Genomic DNA, 27,095 nt, shown 5'->3' on the forward strand with positions numbered 1-27,095 from the left:
GAGGATCTCATTAAAAACGGTCTATTTATTCCCAAGGATGACGATAATGGTACTCTCACCCACCCTTCTCAAACGATACCATTAATTATGTTATATGTGAGATTTTATAATATGTTTCTTTGTTTTTATTGCATATAAACAAATTTCACAATTTCAAATCAAAATCATAGAATAGCCAATAGGGCTGATAGTTTATTGGTAAAAATTAAGCCTTTAAAACATATGGGTTTAAAGATTTTGAATTCAAGTCTCACGTATTACGAAGATTGAAATATATTCGTCATTCAAAATAATTGAAGATGAATAGATCGCTTAGTGTCTCAAGAAAAGTTTAGAAAAAAAAAAAGATTTATATTTTATTTCGTGTATAGATTATTCACATTAGAGCTGTAAAAAAAATTAGCAGTACTACAAGAATAGATGGATCAAACAATCATACTTTAGGTAGTGTTTGGTATTTAGAAATTACATAAATAATGGAATGAATTATTGTAAGGGAATTGAAAATTGTTCTTTAGTTGGTCAATGGAATAAAATCGACAATTACACAAACAATCTCATTTAGTTAAAACAATTCATTTGAACCCTATTTTTTTTTTTCATATCATTCTCTTTCACCCTACTTTCTCAACACATCACTTGACCACCATCGCCACCTCTGCCACCACCACCAGTCCACCACTGTAGCCACCGCTCCCACTGTCGCCATCGTTATCGCCACCGCCACCATTGCCACGATTGCAATTTTTTATTTTGGTAAATTTTCTTAATTTTGAGGTAAGAGTATTTTTGTCATTTGTATTTCATTCCCGCGTCTTTTTTTAGTCTACCAAACTACATAATGCAATTCATTTTATTTCAATAGGTTAAGGACACAAGAGAACAAAATGATAATGATCCTTTTTATTTCATTGCCAATTCAATTCTGTCACACATTGCATTTCCTTTACAACCCATTATCCTGTACTAAGCAGACCCTTAGTGCGTAGAATGGATAATATATGTAACTACAAAAGTAATCGAGCTATTTTTAATATGTAATGACATTTTCAAATATTTAAAAATAAACTTGATTTATGCATGTATGAGATCTTTTGTGACCGTATGTCCCGTATTGTACCTTAATGAAACACATTTGATTCCATTTTAGATATAATAGTTATTTGATGTAAACACGTGAAGTGGTCACGGACTCACGGTATAGAACTTTTAATGGTCAACATTGTGGTTTGGTGTGCACGTTGTTATAGTTGGTGTTAATGTGTTTTTAAAAGATTCTAGTACTACTTATTTAATTTCATTTAATTTCTTAGTAAATTACATGTTGCATATCTATTTTTAGGCCGTTCCATATAAAAGTTTTTCTTTCTATTTTTGTGTTTGTTGTTTTGACTTTTGAGTAACTTAAAGAATAATTAGGTATTAATATTTAGTCCAAACTTGATTGTTTATCAATTTTTTGATAAATAATATTTACAAATAATCTCTATCTATAAACATGCAAATTCTAGATTAGTAACAATTCTTATGAGACTAAGGGGTGTTTGGGATTCCTTATTTTACCTTCTTATATTAAGTTAATAATAAGCTATAAAAGTGTAACTTACGAAACTTTTCTTCTCACAATATAAGCAATCTCAAACATCTTATTGCTTTGCTAAAAGTTAACAAGTTATAAGTTGGTGAATATAAGGAATCCCAAACACCTCCTAAACTAGGAGAAAACTACCTTAGAAACCTATAAGTTTTGTAAGTACGTCATTTAACCACCGTACTTACAGAACATTTACCAACATAACTTACTATTATGTGTGGCAATTGACTCAAGGTATGTTTTTTTAGTTTGGACTTTGAATAAATTGTTATAGGCGGTCTTGAGTAGGTTAACATACTGAATTGACACATTTGAAAGTTGGAAAAGGAAACCACTAATCAAGATAGTAAAAAAAAAACAAATAATGGATCGTCTCTGAAGAGGTATGTACTCGCCTCAACACCGAGCGAGGCGGGTCAACCCACAAGATATAGACAAGAGGCTTGAAATCAAGACATTATGAAGGCGCAAAGCCAAAACCTATGCGCATGGCGCATATCACATATGCTCATGCATCACATGCTCACGCATCACATATGCTCACGCATCACATATGCTCACGCATCACATATGCTCACGCATATCACATATGCGCGTGGCGCATATCACATGCTCGTGCATATCACATCTGCGCATGAAACATCTGCGCGTGAGAATAAAGAGAAGACCTCGCGCATCCTCAGGATTGGCGCATATCACACATGCACATAATCAACCTCGTCCTTATCCAAATCAGGATTAGGGCAACCTTGATTGTGCACGTCAGACAACCTTCCAGAAGGTATCTTTTTAAGGAATAAGAATATGCTGATGTTGACAGCTGCCAATGAAAGGTGGACAACTCAGCATAAACCATGTGCTACCACGTGATTATAACCAATGAAAAAGCACCAGGTGTCCCCAAGGACACGTGGAGCAAAGCAATTGGAGGAGGCCAGCAAGGCCCTGATTAGGTCTGAGCCCAATCATTGGAAACCCTAGCACTATAAATACCACATCAACTCCACAAGGAAGGGGAATCAAATATCATCCAATAACAGAGTATTCAGCTATTAAGCAATACATTCCATTTCCTTACTCTCATATCATTATCTTCTCCTACATACACTTATTCTCACACCGGAGGGTTACCCCAAAGAGGACCCCTCTGTCCCTTTCTGAGGGGTAAGTTTACGGTGTTGTTCATTTTGTAGGTGGAAGAACCCAGATCCCAGTGAACCATCGGTGGAATAGCCTAATCACACCCGAGGAAAGTAGATCGTCTACCCGTGAGTCGATCCACGTTTCTTCATTGGCGCCATCCACTGTTACAACGGCAACAAGATCTCATCAGATCTCTAAAAAAACAAATTATCACCATGGTTTCTGGTGCTCGTAACGTCGATCAAGTTCTGGAGGATATTGAACGTGAGGATGTTAATGAGGGACAACAGTTTCTGAGGGGGCCGCGTGATTCTACGCGCACCACCAGTAACCGTCCCTTCATCACAACTCCTCACGGCCAGACTGAAACTCCTCCAGACGATCTCACGTTACAAAATCTTGCCGGCGCGAAACAAAAAGGACCAATGGGTCCAGAAGATGAAACCAATGACCATAAGGAATGGCTCATAAACGAGCAACGACGTCTAATGGACAAGTACAATGAAATGGTCAAACAGAAAAAGTTAGCCGACTTAACACAAAGGCTAGCGTTTGACAAGCAAGCCATTCAGGGAACAAAAAGGGCGCGCGCGCCGGAAGAGGGTCACTCTGTTCACACTGAACACGCTGAGTTTAGTGATGAAGAAGTGCACAGCGTCAGGAAGACGCGAGATACTCAGGCAGGAGGCTCACAGCTCCGCGCGCACATGAACATGGCGCCTGGAGCCAGAGCCGATCTGGATCTGCACACACCATACAGCCCACCAGTGAGAGGGCAAGTGGATGTAACCACCCCATACATGCCAGCCATCTTGGTGAAACATTCAAAATTCACTGAGCGCATTGCGAAGGCCCCCATCCAGCACACGACCAAGATGCCAAGTGGTTTAGGCAAATATGACGGCACAACAGATCCAGACGATTTCTTACAAGGTTTTTACAACACTGGAAACCTAGAAAGCTGGACGATGCCAACATGGTGTCACATGTTTGCTCGCTGCCTCACGGGCGCGGCGCGTGTCTGGTTTGAAAGCTTGCCTACTGGGCAAATCGATGGGTTCGAGAAACTATTGGAAAAGTTCCAAGCTCACTTCGTACAACAGCAAAGACACACGCGCGACCCTGATGACATCATGCACTGCGTGCGCAGGAATAATGAAACGATTGAAGACTACATCACTCGTTTCAATCAGGAGTCTCTGGCAATCGGAGGTATCACTGAACAACTATTGCGCGTGGCCTTTATACAAGGCGCGCGCAGTGATCAACTCCGCCGAGCTCTCGTAAGCAGAGATGGCATGCCCACCATTTGGGCCAAGCTAATGGAAGCATCGCGAGTCTTCGCGAGAAATGAAAAACAGATTGCCCAAGATAGAGCGAGAGAAAGAGGGCATCAAGCAGAGGCACCGCGCAGCAGCGAAAGAAGGGGCAAACAGAACACTGTATGGTCCAGGTTGCAATCAACCAGTTTTTCTTCCGCAGAAAAGCAGGCGCAACCAAGCTCACCCCAGCCCCAAAAAGACGTTCGTAATCGCGGGGAGGGTGACAAGAGGGAAGGCGGCAGAGATCCTAGCAGACCTCTGCCAAGAATCTGGACTCCCCTCACTAAAACACCCTCACAAGTGTTAAGCACTGAGAATGTCCAGTTCAAAAGCCCCAAGCCACTACACTACAAGGGACCATCAAACAGTGGCAAGTACTGCGAGTTTCACAAGTCCACGGGACACAACACTGATGCATGCCATCACTTGAAGGATGCAATTGAAAAAGATGTGAAATCAGGCAAGCTGGCTCACCTGGTGAAAAACCCAAGACCAGAAAGTGAGCAACCAGAATGAGCCTCTGCCAGCAAAAAGTACAAAAGAATCTGTGTAGCCGAGGGAGGAAGGCAAGGGCAAACATCAAGAAAGAGAAGCGCGCAAATCCAAGGAGATTGGCGCGAGCAACAAGTAATCTTCCCAAGAATCAGGGGAGGCCCTTCTATCAGCAGTCCTCTTATCATCACTACACACATTGCTCATTACGAAGTGTCAAAAGTCCTGGTGGACACTGGCAGCGAATCAGACATCATGTATGAGCAATGTTTCAGAAAACTGGATCCGGCAGACCAAGCAAGGCTTGAAATTGTGAATGCACCAATCTCTGGTGTGTCAAATGAAATCATTCACCCCCTAGGTCAAATACAATTTGAGCTAACTATGGGGGATGAGAAACACAAGCGAGCCGAAGTTGTCAACTTCTTGGTCTTGCCCACCACTTCTTGCCACAATATGATCTTGGGTAGAGGAACGATTGCCCAATTTAACGCCATACCGTCGCCAGCGCACGGCGCGTTGGGGTTCCCAACACCAACAGGTGTAACTTTTGTATACCGAGATCATTTGTGTGCAGTGACAAATACTCCGCGGGAAGGGAGAATGAAACTTCCAATGGCAGACAACGCGCCAGAGGAATGGATTCTCAACCCAAAATTCCCGGAGCAGAAGATCACAATTGGCGCAACGATATCAGACGACACGAGGTTGAGAATGAAAAGATTGCTCACGGAATATATGTCGGTCTTCGCGTGGCAACACTCTGATATGACTGGGGTTCCGAGAGACCTGGCACAACATTCTCTCAACACGTTCAAGTCTGTAGAGCCAATTGCTCAAAAGAAGAGAGTCATGGGGGATGAGAAAGCGAGGGCCATGAATGAGCAGGTTGAGGATCTACTGCGCGCAAACATCATCCGCCCGATACGATACCAGACATGGGTAGCCAATCCTGTGATGGTAAAGAAAAGTAACGGGTCATGGAGGATGTGCATTGACTTCAAGGACCTCAACAAAGCATGCCCAAAGGATTGTTACCCCCTCCCAAACATCGACGCAAAGGTGGACTCCGTGGCGCCATTCAAGCTCAAATGTTTCCTGGATGCCTACAAAGGCTATCACCAGATTCAAATGGCACCACAAGATGAGGGCAAGACCGCCTTCAGAACCGACAAGGGCGTTTTTTGTTACACAAAAATGCCCTTTGGTTTGAAGAATGCGGGAGCCACCTACCAAAGACTTATGGATGCCGTTTTCAGCGAGCAAATTGGAAGAAACCTAGAAGTCTATGTGGATGATTTGGTGATCAAGAGCAGGGAGGAGAAACAAATGCTCAAAGACATCGAGGAAACCCTTGGGCGCCTAAAGGAAGTTAACATGAAGCTCAATCCGAGCAAATGCACTTTCGGCGTACAAGAGGGAAAATTTCTAGGTGTAATGGTTACCAAGGATGGTTTCAAGGTGAACCCAGAAAAGGTGGAGGCCATCCTGGACATGCCCTCGCCATCCACCATGAAAGAAGTCCAGAAGCTGAATGGTAGATTGGTTTCAATCAACAGGTTCCTAGCGAACCATGCAAGCAAATCTACCCCATTTGTCAACACATTGAGGAATTGCTTAAAGAAAAGCCAATTCAAATGGACTCCTGAGGCCGAGCAAGCTTTCAGTGAGATAAAAGAATGTTTGATAAATCTGCCCGCGCTCACAGCTCCACTTCCTGGTGAAACTTTGACATTGTACCTATCAGCAGGAGAGCGCGCCATCGGCGCAGTATTGTTGGTGGATCGCAAGGGAATCCAAACGCCAATATACTATGTGAGTCGGGTGCTGACAGATCCTGAGACGCGCTACTCAATCATGGAGAAGTTAGTTTTGTCACTAACACACGCGTCGCGCAAGCTTCATAGATATTTCAGTGGTCATCCCATTGAAGTACTGACTGGTTACAACATCCAGCAGGTCTTGCGCCGCCCCGCGCTCTCGGGAAGGCTGACTGTGACAATCGTCAATTTCAGGTTAACCCCGTTAACTCAACTCCGTCAATTCAAACTTTAAGATCGTTGAATCTATAACGCACACTTCATTACATTTAAACTAGGGTTTAAATGACGCTTAACACTTACTACATGTGTAGTCTTTCGGGATTTGCACCGAAACGCAAACGAGTTGACGCGAACGATTGATAAATAAACGACAAACGTCAAAACACTAATTATGTGATTATTATGTGTTAGATATATGTGTGCTACTTGATTGTTATGTGGAATGTTAAACAAGAAACAAGAACCAACTAGTTTAGGCTAGAGATGTAACACTTGAAAGATTAGGGGCTAGAGTGTAACTTGTATTATTATAAATATAACCTATTCACAAAACCCTAACCCATTCACCCCTCCCGATCGCCTCTCTCTCTCCTTGTTCTTCACGGCTGCCGTCCACCAAGATCACACATACACACATCAAATCAAGAGATTAATCCAAGAACTAGGTGCTAGGAAGGTATACTTGATCACCTCTTACCTCTTTGTTGTTTAACTTTGATGTTTAATGGGTTGTGTGTAAACCCTAATCGGCCGATCATGTGCATGTAGGTGATTAATATGCTTGTTGTTAGTTGGATTATGGATTGATAACTAGATTGATGTTGTTGCATGATTCATTGTTGTCTTTGATTTGAATTAGAACACAAACCCTAATCTTGTATGTATGGTGTGATTGATATGCATGGATAGTAGTTATAGTGTCTAGAGGGTTATATGGATGCATGATAGTTCATAGATTGTTATTATGTTGAGTTTTGATGTGAACAGATTCTGGACAGAATGTATATACGATGTTTAACTGACTGTAACGAAGTGTAAACGTAAAAATTGATTGAGATTGTGGGTACTGCAGTAAACTAGGTTGAGTCTAGTTTCTATAAAGTATAAATTCGTAATTTTTGGATAAGTGGAAGTATACTTTTATGATTTTACAAAAACGTGATGCAAAGCTGAGCTGTTAGACCTGCTGTTAGGTTATGTTGTAAATGTTATATCTCATGAACTACGAGACCAATTGGGTTGGTTCCACTTCTGGAAGTTGACTCATTGAGTTAGGAACCAAACCCAAGTGGTCTTGCATTTATTGGATTTTTCGTTTAACGGGAATTGCAAATAACATTCTGTTGCACATGAATCTGACTGATAAGAGTTTGCTGTAATGTTTTGGTCATTATAAGAAAAATATGTGGAATAAAGATAAGATAAAATATGTTCTGGAAACCTGAGATATGTATGCTTCTGTGGTAATTTTTGGTGAATTAATTGAGACGTTATAATCAGTGAACTAGTGCAATCTTTCAAGTAGAAATTCTGTCATAACGAAACTAGCTGCTGAATGGTGTAGGAATGCATGAAATATGATAGTTTTTATATAATTGTTGTATTTTGACCAAAATACCCTTGCGGGGAATAGTTGTTAGTTGATTGCCATGAATTGACCAAATTGCCCTTTTTGGGGAATAATGGTTAGTTAGTCTTTGTTTGTTGACCAAAATGCCCTTACGGGAATAATTGCTAGTTAATTGTTGTGTGTGACCAAATTGCCCTTACGGGGAGAAATTGCTAGTGATATGCATCATTAGTACGTGACACGAAAGTAATTGCTCACTCATGTATCGTATCACAATTGTACTTGCGTAAGTCACACACGACTCACAAACGAAACACGAAATCTGTTACGTGCATAGGAATTATGTGCCGAGTCTAGAGACTCGTTAAACGTACCGATACTTAGAAAATCTCTTTGTTATTTAGAACGCTAGAGAGTTTCTACGACGCGCATCACTTGGTGATCTAGATCGGGATAGTCTTCGCAAACAGTGAGTTTCACTTACCCCGCTCTTTGAACTGTTTTCAAACGTTTTTCACTTGGGGGAGATAACATACTCCGATAAACATATTTTCTGAGATAAACGCATATTTAAGATTTTGTTATAAATTATATATCACTTGTAAAGGGCTAAGCGGCAAACGTAACATTTGAAGTCCCACACATCGGACCGGTTAATATTTTGAATAGCGAGTCACTGTTGAGTAGTACTACTGGGTTTGACAAACCCCACCCGACGTTAAGCTCAACTGGAGGTTGAGTGGGTGTAATTTTGGCTAACACTTACCATGGTCTGGATTGACCTGGTGACGGGCACTTGATAAACAGTCAGCTTCGGTCGCGAACCACTTAGCGATACTTGTTGTATAGATTAGCTACCTATCGATATATAATTTGACATAACACTATCTGGTAATGCAAAACACTTAAACGTTGTGTAACGTGGTTACACAACACTTAAACGTCGTAACGGGGTTACGCAACACTTAAACGTCGTAACGGGGTTACGCAACACTTAAACGTCGTAACGTGGTTACGCAAAACACTGAATCGTCGTAATGAGGTTACGCAAAACGCTAAACGATTTATCTTATTTAACTTGTGAACTCACCAACCTTGTGTTGACACTTTTAGTATGTTATTCTCAGGTAGCCGAGGCGGGCGCGCGGTTTAGGAGCATGCATTAAATGAAAACACTTTTATTTTGCAAACATACTTTTAACAGTTATCTTTGGTTTTGAGTCGTCCTGCGTGACGCAGCTTTTGAATTAAGGTTTTTACGCTTCCGCACTTATTTGCATTTAAACGTTTTTATGGTTTGATTATAACTGATGATTCCGATCCTGCCAGTTCACACCCTCTGACGGTAAAACTCCGTTAGTGGATTTTGAGGGTGTGACAGATTGGTATCAGAGCCATTGGTTATAGCGAACTAGAAGCTGCATGCATACTAGACTATAACCGCGACGACCCATTAGTTATAATGATACGCACTGCATAGGTTTGTGTAGTCTTGAAATCTTATTTCTTTACCTCTTTCACTCATACGCGCGCACATACACGGCTTACCTGTAGGAATGTCGACGCCACCCTCATCATCATCCGATTCGATGACGCATGCTCACGGGAAGGAACCGCAGTTACCTACTGCCTCGCCACCCCGTGTAGTCCCGGAACTCGAAGCTCCTGCACCGAAGAGGTACCGCCTATCCGGAGGCCTGTATGAAAACAACGTTAGCTGGGATTGGTACCCCAACATGATCAGACGTATGGTCTACCGTGAACAAGTTCCCCCGTTGCCTCACCCGAACCATCCTGCTTACCCTAACACTCTACCACCCATAACCGAACCTGTGGAGCGAGTTCTCGCAGCTGTCGTTTCTTGTTTGGAGCGTGATGTGGGTTACATGCGCTACACAAGAGAGAACGTTTCCAGATTGTTAAAAGACGAAACCGAGAATAAGGAGGAGATGGCCCGCATGGCGGCGGCAATGAAAGATATGCAAGGGGCTAGTGATCAACAGATGAGGGTTATGATGAAGATGCAAGCCGAAATGATAGACTTGAAAGAGCAACTCCAAGAAGCAAGGACCCGAACCGAAATAGCGTTAGAACGTTGCGATATCCTACAAATGCAACTTGCTCAGAACGCAGCAGAACCTGAGGCAGAGCCTGAGGCCGAGCCCGAGGCAGAGCCTGAAGTAGAACCTGAATAAGATCCCGAAGAGGAGCCTGAGGAAGGAAATGGCCGGAAGAAACGCTGGACGAGGACGTGGTAACATCAGCATGACTGCAGCTGAACTTCAAACTCTGCTGAATGACCATGTTGCTGCCGCTTTAGCTGCACACGTTCAAAATCAAACAGGAGGCCCGAATGGAACATGTACCTTCAAGAACTACCTTGACTGCAAGCCCAGTACGTTTAAGGGCACTGAGGGAACTATAGGCTTCCTGCGTTGGGCTGAGAAAGCCGAGTCGGCCTTTGAGATGTGTAACTGTCCCCCTGCCAGTAGAGTCAAATTCGCTGCTGGGACACTTGAGGATTCCGCCCTCACTTGGTGGAATTCGAACGTCAGATCCTTGGATTGGAACTGGCTAACGCGATGAACTGGGAGGGGTTCAAAAACATGATGCGAGAGGAGTACTGTCCGAGGGAAGAAATTGCGAAGTTAGAATCGGAGTTTTGGTCGTTGAAGATGGTGGGTTCGGAGATTGAAGCCTACACTACTCGTTCGCACGAGTTGGCAGTGATGTTTCCGTGGATGGTGGATCCGCCGAGCAAGAGAATAGAGTTGTACATTGATGGGTTAGCACCACAGATTCAGGGCATGGTGACGTCTTCCCGACCAGCCACGATCCAACAAGCGATCCGTTTAGCTCACAAACTGACGGATCAGGCTGTGACCCAGGGTGCGTTACCACCAAGGGGTTCGACTGTTAAGGCCCGTGACAACCCGAGTAATGACCACGTCAGCAACAGTAACAACAACAGCAACCCGAACAGCGGGAAGAGAAAGTTTGACAACACCAGATCTTCATCCTCAAACCTCCCACCGCAACAACACTACCGTAAGCCCGAATTTACTCGGAGCTTTAACACTCAGAATCACAACAACAACAACAACGGTAGCGGGCAGGTTTCGAGCGGATATGCTGGGAAATATCCAAAGTGCAACAGGTGCAACTTTCATCATGTTGGTCAGTGTGACCGTGTCAAGTGTCAAAGATGCGGAAAGATAGGTCACCAAGCGAAGGAATGTAGAGTTGACCTTGCGGTGAAGGGTGCTCCTAAGCCACCGATGACGACTAAGGGATGTTTTGAATGCGGACAGGAAGGTCATTTCCGGAAGGATTGCCCCAAGCTGAAACAGAATGACAATAATGGGGGTAATGGAAGTGGCAGTAACGGTGGAGGAAATGGCAAAGGAAGAGCGTTTGTGATTGGATCGGGTCAAGCCCGCAATGATCCGCATGTGGTGTCTGGTAAGTTCCCTGTAAACGATTGTTTTGCTTCTGTTTTGTTTGACACTGGAGCTGATAGGAGTTTTGTGTCAAAAGCTTTTTGCCAACTTTTAAACCTTACTCCAACCCCGTTAGACGCTAAGTTTCCTGTTGAATTAGCTAACGGTAAAACTGTAGTAACAACTCATATACTTGCGGGATGTAAGTTGAAACTGTCAGGTCATGTCTTTGACATCGACCTTATTCCTTTCACGCTTAGTAGTTTCGATGTCGTTGTCGGCATGGACTGGTTATCCGAGAACCGAGCGGAGATTATATGCCATGATAAGATAGTCCATATTACCACCCCTTCCGGCGAGATCATTTCGGTCCGAGGCGAGAGAAGCGGCATGACCACCAGCGTCATTACCCTTTTGAAGGCACAGAAGTATTTACGAAAGGGTCATCCGGCAATTTTGGCGCAGATTGTTGAGAAACCCGCGGAGGAGAAACGAGTTGAGGACATACCGGTTGTGCGAGACTTTCCGGAAATTTTCCCGGAGGATTTGCCCGGACTCCCTCCTGTTCGTCAAGTCGAATTCCAAATCGAGTTGACACCCGGTGCAGCACCCATAGCACGAGCCCCGTATCGACTCGCACCGGCGGAACTTCAGGAGTTGTCCACTCAGTTGCAAGATTTGTTGGATAAAGGTTTTATCCGACCTAGCTCATCGCCATGGGGAGCCCCTGTCTTGTTTGTCCGAAAGAAAGACGGGACTTTCCGAATGTGCATCGACTACCGGGGGTTGAACAAGGTGACGGTCAAGAACCGTTATCCTTTACCCCGAATTGATGATTTGTTTGACCAGCTTCAGGGATCGAGTTACTACTCGAAGATCGATCTACGATCCGGTTACCACCAGCTGAGAGTGCGCGAAGAAGATATTTCAAAGACGGCTTTCAGAACACGGTATGGTCACTACGAGTTTTCAGTTATGCCTTTTGGCCTAACCAACGCACCAGCCGTATTTATGGATCTCATGAATCGAGTATGCAAGGCGTACCTCGACAAGTTTGTGATTGTTTTCATTGATGATATTCTCGTCTACTCCAAGAACGAGACTGACCACGAAGAGCACTTAAGGATAATTCTGGAACTACTGAAGAAGGAACAACTGTATGCTAAACTCTCGAAATGTGAATTTTGGCTTCGCGAGGTTCACTTTTTAGGACATGTGATCAACGAGAATGGTATCCATGTCGATCCCGGTAAGGTAGAGGCCATCAAAAACTGGGAAGCACCTAAGACTCCGACTGAGGTGCGACAATTCCTAGGACTGGCCGGCTACTACCGGCGTTTCATCGAGGGATTTTCAAAGATTGCTCAACCCCTCACCGCTTTGACTCACAAGGGCACTAAGTACAACTGGGGTGACGCACAAGAATCCGCCTTTCAACTGTTGAAAACCAAGCTTTGTAGCGCCCCTATTTTAGCCCTCCCCGAGGGAACGGAAAATTTTGAGGTACACTGTGACGCATCTATACAAGGTCTCGGTTGTGTGCTGATGCAACTCGAGAAGGTTATAGCCTACGCCTCTAGACAACTACGGGTTCACGAGAAGAACTACACGACCCATGATTTGGAACTCGGAGCTGTGGTGTTTGCTCTTAAGATGTGGAGGCATTACTTGTACGGTACCAAGTTTACCATTTACACCGACCACAAGAGTCTCCAACATATCTACGATCAGAAGGAGCTGAACATGCGACAGCGTCGTTGGGTCGAGCTGCTTAAAGATTATGATTGTGCCATCAAGTACCACCCTGGCAAGGCCAATATGGTGGCCGACGCCCTCAGCAGAAAAGAAACGGATAAACCCAGACGGGTGAGAGCATTGCAACTCACGATTCATGCCAGCTTACCCGATCAGATTCGCGATGCGCAACTGGAAGCTTTGAAAGGTGATAATTTTCCATCGGAACTCATGCGGGGCATGAGCAAGCAACTTGAAACCAGATCGGACGGGGTCCGATATATTGAGAACCGGATTTGGGTTCCACGATACGGAGAGTTGAGAACTCTAGTGATGGACGAAGCTCACAAGTCCCGATATTCTATCCACCATGGCTCAGATAAAATGTATCATGATTTAAAGGCACTTTACTGGTGGCCGAACATGAAAGCCGACATTTCCACCTACGTGAGCAAATGTTTGACTTGTGCCAGAGTCAAGATAGAATACCAGAAACCATCTGGCCTTCTGCAACAACCGGAACTCCCAATGTGGAAATGGGAACACATCTCTATGGACTTTATTACGGGTTTGCCTAAGACACCGACGGGATGCGATACCATCTGGGTGATCGTTGACCGGTTGACTAAATCGGCACACTTCCTAGCGATTAAAGAAACAGACAAAATGGAAAGACTGACTCGAGTATACATGAAGGAAGTGGTGTCTAGACACGGAGTGCCTGTCCCGATCATTTCCGATCGAGATTCTCGTTTCACTTCGCACTTTTGGAAGTCGCTGCAAAGCGCACTGGGCACCCGTCTCGATATGAGTACAGCATACCATCCTCAGACGGATGGGCAAAGTGAACGGACTATTCAGACCCTGGAGGATATGTTGCGTGCATGCGTCATAGATTTCGGAAAAAGTTGGGAACCCCACTTACCCTTGGTAGAGTTTTCGTATAATAACAGCTACCACGCAAGTATTAAGGCAGCGCCGTTTGAAGCGCTGTACGGACGGAAGTGTCGATCACCACTCTGCTGGGCAGAGGTGGGTGATAGCCAAATCACTGGTCCGGAACTGGTACTCGAAACCTCGGAAAAGATTGTTCAAATCCGAAATCGCATGGCAGCAGCACGAGATCGCCAAAAGAGTTACGCCGACAAGCGCCGAAAACCTCTCGAATTTCAAGTGAACGATCGGGTGTTACTCAAAGTCTCACCTTGGAAAGGTGTGGTTCGCTTTGGTAAGCGAAACAAACTCAACCCACGATATGTTGGTCCGTACCGGATAACTGAGCGCATTGGTCCGGTGGCGTACCGACTGGACCTACCAACAGAACTCAGTGGCGTACACGATGGATTATGGATTGATAACTAGATTGATGTTGTTGCATGATTCATTGTTGTCTTTGATTTGAATTAGAACACAAACCCTAATCTTGTATGTATGGTGTGATTGATATGCATGGATAGTAGTTATAGTGTCTAGAGGGTTATATGGATGCATGATAGTTCATAGATTGTTATTATGTTGAGTTTTGATGTGAACAGATTCTGGACATAATGTATATACGATGTTTAACTGACTGTAACGAAGTGTAAACGTAAAAATTGATTGAGATTGTGGGTACTGCAGTAAACTAGGTTGAGTCTAGTTTCTATAAAGTATAAATTCGTAATTTTTGGATAAGTGGAAGTATACTTTTATGATTTTACAAAAACGTGATGCAAAGCTGAGCTGTTAGACCTGCTGTTAGGTTATGTTGTAAATGTTATATCTCATGAACTACGAGACCAATAGGGTTGGTTCCACTTCTGGAAGTTGACTCATTGAGTTAGGAACCAAACCCAAGTGGTCTTGCATTTATTGGATTTTTCGTTTAACAGGAATTGCAAATAACATTCTGTTGCACATGAATCTGACTGATAAGAGTTTGCTGTAATGTTTTGGTCATTATAAGAAAAATATGTGGAATAAAGATAAGATAAAATATGTTCTGGAAACCTGAGATATGTATTCTTCTGTGGTAATTTTTGGTGAATTAATTGAGACGTTATAATCAGTGAACTAGTGCAATCTTTCAAGTAGAAATTCTGTCATAACGAAACTAGCTGCTGAATGGTGTAGGAATGCATGAAATATGATAGTTTTTATATAATTGTTGTATTTTGACCAAAATACCCTTGCGGGGAATAGTTGTTAGTTGATTGCCATGAATTGACCAAATTGCCCTTTTTGGGGAATAATGGTTAGTTAGTCTTTGTTTGTTGACCAAAATGCCCTTACGGGAATAATTGCTAGTTAATTGTTGTGTGTGACCAAATTGCCCTTACGGGGAGAAATTGCTAGTGATATGCATCATTAGTACGTGACACGAAAGTAATTGCTCACTCATGTATCGTATCACAATTGTACTTGCGTAAGTCACACACGACTCACAAACGAAACACGAAATCTGTTACGTGCATAGGAATTATGTGCCGAGTCTAGAGACTCGTTAAACGTACCGATACTTAGAAAATCTCTTTGTTATTTAGAACGCTAGAGAGTTTCTACGACGCGCATCACTTGGTGATCTAGATCGGGATAGTCTTCGCAAACTGTGAGTTTCACTTACCCCGCTCTTTGAACTGTTTTCAAACGTTTTTCACTTGGGGGAGATAACATACTCCGATAAACATATTTTCTGAGATAAACGCATATTTAAGATTTTGTTATAAATTATATATCACTTGTAAAGGGCTAAGCGGCAAACGTAACATTTGAAGTCCCACACATCGGACCGGTTAATATTTTGAATAGCGAGTCACTGTTGAGTAGTACTACTGGGTTTGACAAACCCCACCCGACGTTAAGCTCAACTGGAGGTTGAGTGGGTGTAATTTTGGCTAACACTTACCATGGTCTGGATTGACCTGGTGACGGGCACTTGATAAACAGTCAGCTTCGGTCGCGAACCACTTAGCGATACTTGTTGTATAGATTAGCTACCTATCGATATATAATTTGACATAACACTATCTGGTAATGCAAAACACTTAAACGTTGTGTAACGTGGTTACACAACACTTAAACGTCGTAACGGGGTTACGCAACACTTAAACGTCGTAACGGGGTTACGCAACACTTAAACGTCGTAACGTGGTTACGCAAAACACTGAATCGTCGTAATGAGGTTACGCAAAACGCTAAACGATTTATCTTATTTAACTTGTGAACTCACCAACCTTGTGTTGACACTTTTAGTATGTTATTCTCAGGTAGCCGAGGCGGGCGCGCGGTTTAGGAGCATGCATTAAAAGAAAACACTTTTATTTTGCAAACATACTTTTAACAGTTATCTTTGGTTTTGAGTCGTCCTGCGTGACGCAGCTTTTGAATTAAGGTTTTTACGCTTCCGCACTTATTTGCATTTAAACGTTTTTATGGTTTGATTATAACTGATGATTCCGATCCTGCCAGTTCACACCCTCTGACGGTAAAACTCCGTTAGTGGATTTTGAGGGTGTGACACTGACAAAATGGGCCCTGGAATTAGGTGAACACACGATCGCCTATAAACCCCGTCCAGCAATAAAGGGGCAAGTTTTAGCTGATTTCATCGCAGAAATCCCCGAAAGAAGAGTTGAAGAGGCTCAGCGCGAGGTCGACCCTCCGCGAGCCAATGATGAAGAAAATGTTTGGAGATTGTTCACTGACGGAGCTTCAAACAACGAAGGGTCCGGTGTAGGTCTCAAACTGGTGGATCCAGAGAATCATGAATATACTTATGCCATCAGGTTGGACTTCAAGAGCACCAACAATGAGGCTGAGTATGAAGCCATGCTGGCTGGGCTGCGCATCGCAAACAAATTCGGAGTTAAAAAGCTAGAGGCCCATGTTGATTCATACTTGGTAGCAGCACAGGTCAATGGCCTTTATGATGCCAAGGAGAACACCATGCCTCTATATCTAGAGCAGGCGAAAAAGCTCATCGAGCAATTTGACTGCTTCAGAATCATTCATATTCCGCGCAGTGAAAACAAATCTGCAGACGCGCTGAGTAAGATGGCATCAACCAGTTTCGATCACTTTTGGCAAAGATGTCAGGGTAGAAGTAATGAGCAACCCTTCGGTGGTAGCGAAGTCTGTCCTTGTAACTCATACAACCCCTTCATCATGGATAACTCCAATAATGGAATTCTTGAAGGAGGGAAAGGTACCTGACGATCGCGCACAGGCGAGGAAGATAAGACACAAGTCGCAGAACTATGAACTCCTTGATGGCACATTATATCGACGCTCTTATCTTGGGCCGCTCATGAAATGCCTAGATGCTGAAGAAGCAAGCTATGTGATCAGAGAGATACACGAAGGAATCTGTGGAATACACGCTGGCCCGCGCATGGTGGTTGCCAAGGCAATGAGCGCCGGTTACTATTGGCCAGGCATGTACTTGGACGCTCTGAAAGAGATCCAAAAATGCAAAGCATGTCAGAGCTATGCGCCAAACACCATGCGGCCAAAGAACAACTTGATTCCAGTGACCTCCGCATGGCCTTTCCACAAATGGGCAATCGACATTGTGGGTCCCCTTCCGCAAGCGCAAGGGCGAGTAAAATTTTTGGTAGTGGCAGTAGACTATTTCACAAAATGGGTTGAAGCCAAGCCACTAGCAAAAATCACAGCCGAAGCGATGAAGCAGTTTATCTAGAGCCACATCATATGCCGTTTTGGCTTGCCCATGGAAATTGTGAGCGATAATGGCAAGCAATTCACTGACAAGAAGATATCCAGCTGGCTCAAGGAATTGCGCATCAACCAAATTTTCACTTCAGTTTATCACCCTCAGGGGAATGGCCAAGTGGAACGCGCTAACCAAAGCTTGCTGAATGGACTGAAGAAAAGGTTAGAGGGAGAATCCCATTCTTGGGTCGAAGAGCTACCTAATGTCCTGTGGGCACACAGGACATTAAGCAAAACCAGCAATGGCGAATCCCCGTTCAGCCTAACCTATGGAACAGAGGCAATGATTCCAGCAGAAATTGGATGCCCATCCCATAGAGTGCTCATGATGAGCAAGATTGATAACGAGCGCGAAAGAAGGTTGGATCTCAACTTACTTGAAGGGCGCAGAGAGGCGGCTATCATCAGTGAGGCCAAGTACAAGAAAAAACTGGAAAAATATTACAACCAGCGCGTGAAAGAATGCCACTTCAAGAAAAATGATTTTGTCCTTCGAAACAATGAGGCTAGCCGCGCGATACCCCCGGGAAAAATGTCCCCCAATTGGGAGGGACCTTATCAAGTCTTGGAAGAATTGGGAAAAGGCGCATACGCCTTAAAAGATTTGAATGGAAAGAAGATCCCGCGCGCATGGAACGCAGCACAGCTTAAAAAATGTTTCATGTAAAAAATGTCAAGTTTGTAATCAAGGCTTTTTAAGCCATTATGAATAATGATACGCGCTATCTTCTCTTAATGTGGATTCTATCACCTTTTGCATACATGTTTCACACTTCCCTTTATTAATTTTGAGCAATATGACAACATTTTATTGACATCAAAACGAAATAAAACGAAGTAAAACATACATGCGCGAGCTTCAAGCTCAAACGCGTTAACGAGTCTTAACTCTAAAACGTCAGGGCCTTAGCCCAATTATATTACCTTTTGCATACATGTTTCACACTTCCCTTTATTAATTTTGAGCAATATGACAACATTGTATTGACATCAAAACAAAATAAAACGAAGTAAAACATACATGCGCAAACGCGTTAACGAGTCTTAACTCTAAAACGTCAGGGCCTTAGCCCAAAATTATGAGCCTTAGCTCAGGGCCTTAGCCCAATAATGTGAGCCTTAGCTCAAATCACTCACAACATCCATCCTACATGCTACGCAGCCTGACCATAAAAATACCTAAACACAACTAAGGCAAAGCAAATGCCAAAACATAGTTGTTAAGGTCTCAGGTCGAGGTCGCGCATAAAATTGTAATGGATATCTGAGTAACACATATTGACACGTAATGGCTAAAAAACTCATAATTCCATATAATAAATGCGCGATAACGTCGCGCAAAAGAGGAATAATGAAAACGCCATGGCACGTGTCAACATAATCAAGATATGGCAAAATCACTTACAATATGACAAGGATTAAGTACAAAAACTTCCTTACAACCTTGTTCTTATTTCAACGTGCAAGCATATCTTATATTCAACAAGCAAACATGCAATATAAAGAGATGAAAGGGGAATGCGCAAGATGCGAAGAAGGGAAAAACAAAATTTCATTCCAAAACATTGAAATTTACAAGTTTACAAGATGATGAGATACAAACTACAAATAAAAAACAAAAAACATGAAGGGCTTCTCAAGTCTCCACGTCGACGTCAGCCTCTTCATCATCCTCATCACCGCCCTCAGCATCTGGCGCAGCCTGCTCCTCGTCATCTCCAAACTGACCATAGTCAAGTTGTTCATCCTGAATGGAGTCTTCTGTCACAATAGTGTCAGGAGCAGATCCTTTGGCCACGCCAGAGCCGCTAGCAGGAGCAGCATTCCCCGCGCCATCATCGCCGCCACCAGCCCCTTCGCACTCGTCAAGCAATTTCTTTAGCGCGCCGAGGTCGGGCTGGTCAGCAAGCGCGGATATCTGCAAATCATAAGGAAAAGTATAAGTACACAAATACTTGGGAAAAAAAATCAAAGTAATCTCATTAAAGTTAAAATACCTGCGCAAGGATAGGAATGGGAGTCTTCAAATACTTCTCCCCCATCTCAGCCATGTCCGCGCAGGCAACGTCGCTCTGATAAGGGTAGTCGGATGGGTTCTTCTTCAGCATCCTATATTCATAGCCATCCGTAAACCCTTCAGCTCGACCCACCAAGCGCGCGGCAGCGTTGCAATCCATCACAAGGGCCTGAAACTCGTCTGAGTATTTCATTGCGTAAGCGCAACGAGTCATGCCCTGTGAGATTAGCCATTGGCGATCCAGCGCGAGGGAAGCAACAGACGTCTCTAGAGCAGGAATCTGAGAGTTTAACAACTCAACAGTTTCCTTAGTCTGTTTCAGCTCCTCTTTGTCAGACGTTGCTGCCGCCAGGATTTCTTCATTTTCCGCTCGCGCAAGATCGAGGGCTTCCTGGCTAGACGCTGCCGTCGCCAGGGCTTCATCTTTTTCGGCCTGCGCGGCCGCCAGCTCTTTCTTTAGGCGGGCAACCTCACTCTCCAGTGATGATTTCTCAGTTATAGACTGGACAAGAGCTTGGTCACGCGCCTCCGCGTCCAGCTCCAAGTCGCGCGCTCTACGCGCGTACTTGGCAGCGTCCGCCTCGGCCGCCTGTAGCTTCTCCCGCGCAGCCTGGAGCTCATGCCCGCGCTTCACGAAGGCGCTGTTGGCACTTGCTCTGTTCTCACTGAGCTCCGCTTGGAGCTTCTCAGCTCTCTCTCGAGCATCAGAAAGATGCCAAGCAGACACTTTAGCCTCTTGCTTGGCTTCCGCAAGAGCATCACGTACCTTTACGTAATCATAGCGAAGCTCTTGGGAGGCAGGAAAGAAGGCCGACCCAGCAAACAGATGATCGTTGAGCAAGTCATCGCGAGCGCGGTCCTCCTGGAACCTCCTTTCAGCTGGAGGCACAGCATGAGCCCAGAATTCCGCACACACACCCATGGACTGAAATGTGTTGTCCTCAGTAATATTCCATCTCGGGCGGTAAATGTGATCGGCTTCCTGCAAAAACAAAGTAATTATCTAAGTCATCAAAACACTAAGATGGAACTCCGTGCAGCGGAGCAAACGAACCTATACCTGCGGGGATGAAGCAGAAAAGTCAGCGCCTGGCCCACGAGAAGACTCTGCCACAAAACCTCGTGGCGCTACAGGGCTGGCGCGCCCACTGTCGGGGCCTTCAGCTTCAAACTCCTCATCCTCCTCTGAAACAGGCCTTTTCTCCTGCGACCTAGAACCAAAATCAGTCTCGCGAGGAGGGCTGTGCGCAGGAGGAGGTGAGGGAGGTCTCGACGCCGCCAGGTCGGCGCGTAAAACGGCCTCCTGCTCCTTTGTAATCCCGATAAGGGGAGATTCAGCGCTTGCAGGAGCAGGAGCAGCACCAACGGCGCTGGCACCGGCGCCAGGAGTGCCGCTAGCAGCTTGCACGCCAGCAATGACTCCTGTGAAAAAATCAACAAAAAGAAATGGTTCATGACTTGATCTAAAAGAGTCAGAAAATAAAAGCGCAATACGTACCTTGGCGCAACTCCGTTCGCGAGGCAAACATCGCCATGAAGTCCATTCTACCCTTTTTCGAGGGTAAAACAGGGGACTTCGAAGCGACCTCCGGCGCAGCCTCGGCATCTTGTTGCGCTTGAGGATGATCCACCAAGGTCGCCGGCTCTACAAACATTTGAGTGAGCAAAGATTCATTAGTAATTCTATCAGAATCGCGCTCATAGAACAATGAAGGATAAGCAAAGTATACCTGTCGAAGGCGCAACGCCGCTTCCCTTTTCCACCGCGCGAAGGGAGGAGGTAGTAGCACCATACCTCGTGTGGACAGGAGGTCTGCCCACTTTTTGAGGCAGGGAAGACAAGGAAAACTTGGGAGGAAATTCCTGGGTTTTCTCAACTCCCCCCGCCTGAGTAGGAGGATCCTGAGCAACAGGGGCAACATCTTTCTTTTGTTTCTTACTGGCCCCTACGCCAGTTTTCCCCTTAGCTTTACGCTTTAGTTGGGGCGCCTCCTCCTCCTCCTCCTCTCCGCGAGCTCCAGCTCGTAGTTTTCAAGCGCATCTACAATATGTGCAACAGAAGTGTTAGACAAATTTGGTATTATAAAGGAAAATGCATAAGTACAAAGGCTTACCAGGCGCATCGCTGTCAAAAAGGAATCCCAGATCAACAGGGATGAACATGTCATCAAAGCGATCGGGGAAGCCAACCTCCCCAGCGCCCAGCGCGACGGAGCCACCCTCCATATGCTCATCATAGGCGGCGTGGACATACTCCTTGCTGACTGCACAAAACAAGTCAAATGATATCAGCAAAACGAATTATATTCGTGCAGAAGTAAGGCAATGAGATTAACTTACACAAGCCGTCAACTTGGATCACGGGCTCAGTCGCGCTGTCGGCCCACCTCCTGCTCATACCAACCCCCACCAGCGCCTCCTCGCAAATTTTCTTGGCGGGGGATGGTTCAGCAGTCAACTTTTTCACCCAGGCGCCAGTTGGGTTCTTGAAGACACCCACATCCGCAGGCGCAGAAGAGATCGCGCGCATGGTCATGCGGATGGGGATCACACCAGCCCTGATATAGAAAAACCTCTCAGACCAGTCATGAAGGCTCTTGAATGAAACAGTGCAGCACTTGACCTTCTGACTGCGAGGAATAAATGAGAACCAAGAATCTTGGATCTTGGGCTTATAAAAAAACTGAAAGCGCCGAGGGGTGGGCTCCTCGCGCTGAGATTTGCACATGAACTCAAAGTGAGTCATGCGCACGAGTCCAAACGGATGGACTTGGGATATATGAAGCCCATAAAACCTAAGCACCGCACCCACAAACCTTGTCATCGGGAGACGAAGGTTGCAGTGGGTGAAAAAATGACAGTAAAGGGAAATATAGCCGGTAGGCGGGTCCGCCGCCGTTTGCCCGGCCGCCGGCAACATGCAGCGATACTCAGGGAGAAAACCCTGAGTATCGATAAGGCTGTCAAGATCGGCCTGCCTCAGTTTGCAGGGGATCTCGTCCCACTTCTTCACTGCTTTGGTCCTCCCTACCTCCTCCGATGAGGCCTCAGCAGCCTTCTTCCCCTTGTCGGTCTTCTTCAATGTAGACATTACTAACGATTTAACACGGCAATGGATGGGGGAGATTGTGTTGTCTGAGCTATCAGACATACAACTGTGAAAACGGACAAAGGATGCTTCTGAAGAACAGAGATCTGGAAGCAGAACAAAGGTAATCGGAATAGAATGAAAGAAAGAAAAGAGCTCTGAATAATAAACAAGAAAATGAAGGATAAAAAACTCTAAGGGCTGGCTTTTATAGGCCCAGGAGAGAGAAATATTGGTGCTGATCGGACTTCACGCGCCCCCACTCGCAGGTGTAAGCCAACGCGAGCGCGACACGTGTCCCTGACACTGTGTGAGGGGACACGAAAAGAAACTCTACAGCTGCTGCCAGAATTCACGCGCCACCACTCGCAGGAACGGACCAACGCGAGCGCGACACGTGTCCCTGACACTATGTGAGGGGACACGAAAGGCAACTGTAGCACCTCGAGCACACGAAAGGTCTGACACGTCTCCATCACTGATGCACGTCACCAACAACCAACCACGTACAGGGACGATTCGTTTGCAACAAAAAGGATAGAATTTCGCGCAACGATAAATAAAAAGAAGAAAAAGACAAACACCACTAAGTCTAATATCTATCTTACCTCGCTCGCACGAGACAAGACACACATTAGACTGGGGGGGCTTGAAGAGGTATGTACTCGCCTCAACACCGAGCGAGGCGGGTCAACCCACAAGATATAGACAAGAGGCTTGAAATCAAGACATTATGAAGGCGCAAAGCCAAAACCTATGCGCATGGAGCATATCACATATGCTCACGCATATCACATATGCTCATGCATCACATGCTCAGGCATCACATATGCTCACGCATCACATATGCTCACGCATCACATATGCTCACGCATATCACATATGCGCGTGGCGCATATCACATGCTCGTGCATATCACATCTGCGCATGAAACATCTGCGCGTGAGAATAAAGAGAAGACCTCGCGCATCCTCAGGATTGGCGCATATCACACATGCACATAATCAACCTCGTCCTTATCCAAATCAGGATTAGGGCAACCTTGATTGTGCACGTCAGACAACCTTCCAGAAGGTATCTTTTTAAAGAATAAGAATATGCTGATGTTGACAGCTGCCAATGAAAGGTGGACAACTCAGCATAAACCATGTGCTACCACGTGATTATAACCAATGAAAAAGCACCAGGTGTCCCCAAGGACACGTGGAGCAAAGCAATTGGAGGAGGCCAGCAAGGCCCTGATTAGGTCTGAGCCCAATCATTGGAAACCCTAGCACTATTAATACCACATCAACTCCACAAGGAAGGGGAATCAAATATCATCCAATAACAGAGTATTCAGCTATTAAGCAATACATTCCATTTCCTTACTCTCATATCATTATCTTCTCCTACATACACTTATTCTCACACCGGAGGGTTACCCCAAATAGGACCCCTCTGTCCCTTTCTGAGGGGTAAGTTTACGGTGTTGTTCATTTTATAGGTGGAAGAACCCAGATCCCAGTGAACCATCGGTGGAATAGCCTAATCACACCCGAGGAAAGTAGATCGTCTAACAGTGAGTCGATCCACGTTTCTTCAGTCTCTAGCATAATAGGAAGACGATGTTCTATTGTCTTTTTTTTTTTTTTTTGTCTTATGGCTTTTTAATAACATCCTAAAAGCTCAATCTCTATCAAATTGGTCTCGGGATTGAGTTCATTAATCTATTCAAATTGACTTTGCAATTGAGTTCGTTAATTTCTCTCATAAATTTGTATTGCTAGTGACTTCATCAATTTCTCTTTCGAATTGATAGCTTGTTACTTAAATTTCGCCTAATTTTGTTAATTTTAACTATTGATTTTTGTTTATTTTTGCAAAATCACAATTTTTGGCTACATAATTCTCCAGTATTTTAATCATAGAGTTTGTTTGCGAACACGAAGTTGGGATCCTTCGAGATACCATGACTAACCTACGCTCTGTCTTTTTGCCAAAAATCTCTCACTCTTCGCATCTTTACTAAGATATCGCTCCAATTATGCTAATTTTGTTACGCATTTCAATCTAGCCTTAATTTTATGTTAAAATAGGTAAGCAAGTTCATTATTTAGGGTCGAAATCATGGTTTAAGTAGCGTGTTGTTAAGTTGATTGCGTTTAGTTGGTAATAAAATGGAAGTGAAACCAACACTCAACAATTATCACAAAAGATAAAATATGTGCTTCTAGTATTAATTATCATGTATAAATCCTCTAACCTTTTAATATTGTAACTCTCAAGCTACTACATCTTCACTCTAGTATATATTAATTTTATAAAATTTGTTTCACATAAACTAAAAAAGACAAATTTATATATATACGATTACAACTTTTTTTTTCATGTAAGCTTATACATTGTGCATAAAAGCTATTTCCAATCTTATTTTACTTTTAATTTCTATACTTTCTATCTTTTACAAGTTTATCATAAAGCATTTTTATTTTTAACCCAACATTTTTTTCACTTTCAATTTTGATCCCTAATACTTTTCATCTTTTACAAACTTTTCATTTAACGTTATGGTTTAAATTTGGCGAGTTTACAACTCACGTGTGTGGTTCAACATTTTTAGTTCTTTCTTTTTCATATTCAGTGTTCCGGTCCTAAGTCAACTTAGTTGTTCTTTTCTATGATTTACGTTTCGGTATAATTTTTGTGTGTTAATAGACCACAATGGGGGGGTCCAACGCCCACAGCAGCATACGAATTTGATAAAATATTTTAACATTACTTTTTTCATGGTTTTACGTTCCCACCGTAGCGGGAAGGCTTAATACTAGTTTTATCTAATTTTTAATGAAAAGGTACAAAACTATTATTATAATACTACATCTTCGTTAGAATATATGTAAAAGGATAGTTTTGTAAACTGCACAAAACTATTTACATGTTTTACCCCATAAAAAATAGTTTTATAAAGTGTGCACAACTATCTACATATTTTACCTCACAAGTTTCAATTAGTTATGTAATTAACTCATCAAATTTTTATATGGTAATCCTCAAATTCCATTGATTACATGATTAACCCCACACACCTATTTGCATATAATACCATGCAACTTTCATTTAGTTACACATACACATTTATTTACATGTGATACCCTGTAACACTCATTTAGTTACACATTAAGCCCACAACATTTTAATATTGTAACCCTCAAGCTCCATTGATTACATAATCAACCTCACACAGCCATTTACATATGGTATACCGTAACTTTTATTTAGTTGCAGAATCAACCCCAATTAATTCCACAACCTTTAAGGGGGTGTTTGGATGAACTTATAAAACTTGCTTATTTGATTTTTGAAAAGAAAAGGGTATTTGACAAAGCTCTCCTAAAAGCTTCAAATTGGAGCTTTTCAAAAGTGACTTTTGTTTTTTTAAAAGAAAATAAACAAATTTAAAAGCTCACCCAAACACCCCTAAGTATGGTAACTCTCAAGTTCCATTAAGTTACAAAAACAAGCTCACAAGTTTTTAATATGGTACGAACTGATACCGTAACAAACCAAACTGATACCAAACGAGTTCTCTCAGGTTTAAAGCAACTAGTTATATTTAAATTTATAGTTGTGCAAATATTTAAAAGCTAATATTTTATTTTAAAGATTCAGTCACTCATTTATAGACTTGGGCATAAAACCCGGTTTGGAACCCAACACAGTGTACTGGACCTATCCTACTCGACCCGTGAGTACGAATTAAGTTTCAGTTCCTCAGAGAAACCATACCCGGATCCAGAACCAAACCGATAAAACCCAACCATACCTGAAACTGGTTCCTACCTGACCCGATTCGTGCGCCTTGTCTTACAACAAAGTGGAGGTGCACAAACAAGGTATTTTCAGGAATAGGAATCGGTTGTATGGTCAATAAAAGTCAAAACCGGACCAAGTATTTGATTCGTGCACCTTGTCATCTATATTTCATTATCGCTTCTTTTTTAGTCTACCAAACTGCATGATGTAATGATTCATTTCACTTCAATAGGTTAAGGAAACAATACAGAGGGATAGTAATGATGCATTTTATTTCATTGTCCATTCTATTCCTTTTTTCATTGCATTTCCTTTAACAATGTTGTAAAAGTAGGTTTACAAGGCCGAGTACTCGTTACAAGGTATG

General features: G+C 43.6%; 1 protein-coding gene across 1 annotated transcript in view; it reads left to right on the forward strand.

Moving 5' to 3' along the window:
* LOC143551563 (V-type proton ATPase subunit C-like) overlaps positions 1-27,095 on the forward strand; it is a 131,499-nt gene that overhangs the window by 103,781 nt on the left and 623 nt on the right. The gene's annotated exons all lie outside the window — the stretch shown is intronic.

The sequence above is a fragment of the Bidens hawaiensis genome, unplaced genomic scaffold, assembly GCF_021521415.1.
Source record: "Bidens hawaiensis isolate Kalapana, Puna unplaced genomic scaffold, B.hawaiensis_p1.1 tig00001016_1, whole genome shotgun sequence".
Taxonomy (NCBI): Eukaryota; Viridiplantae; Streptophyta; class Magnoliopsida; order Asterales; family Asteraceae; genus Bidens; species Bidens hawaiensis.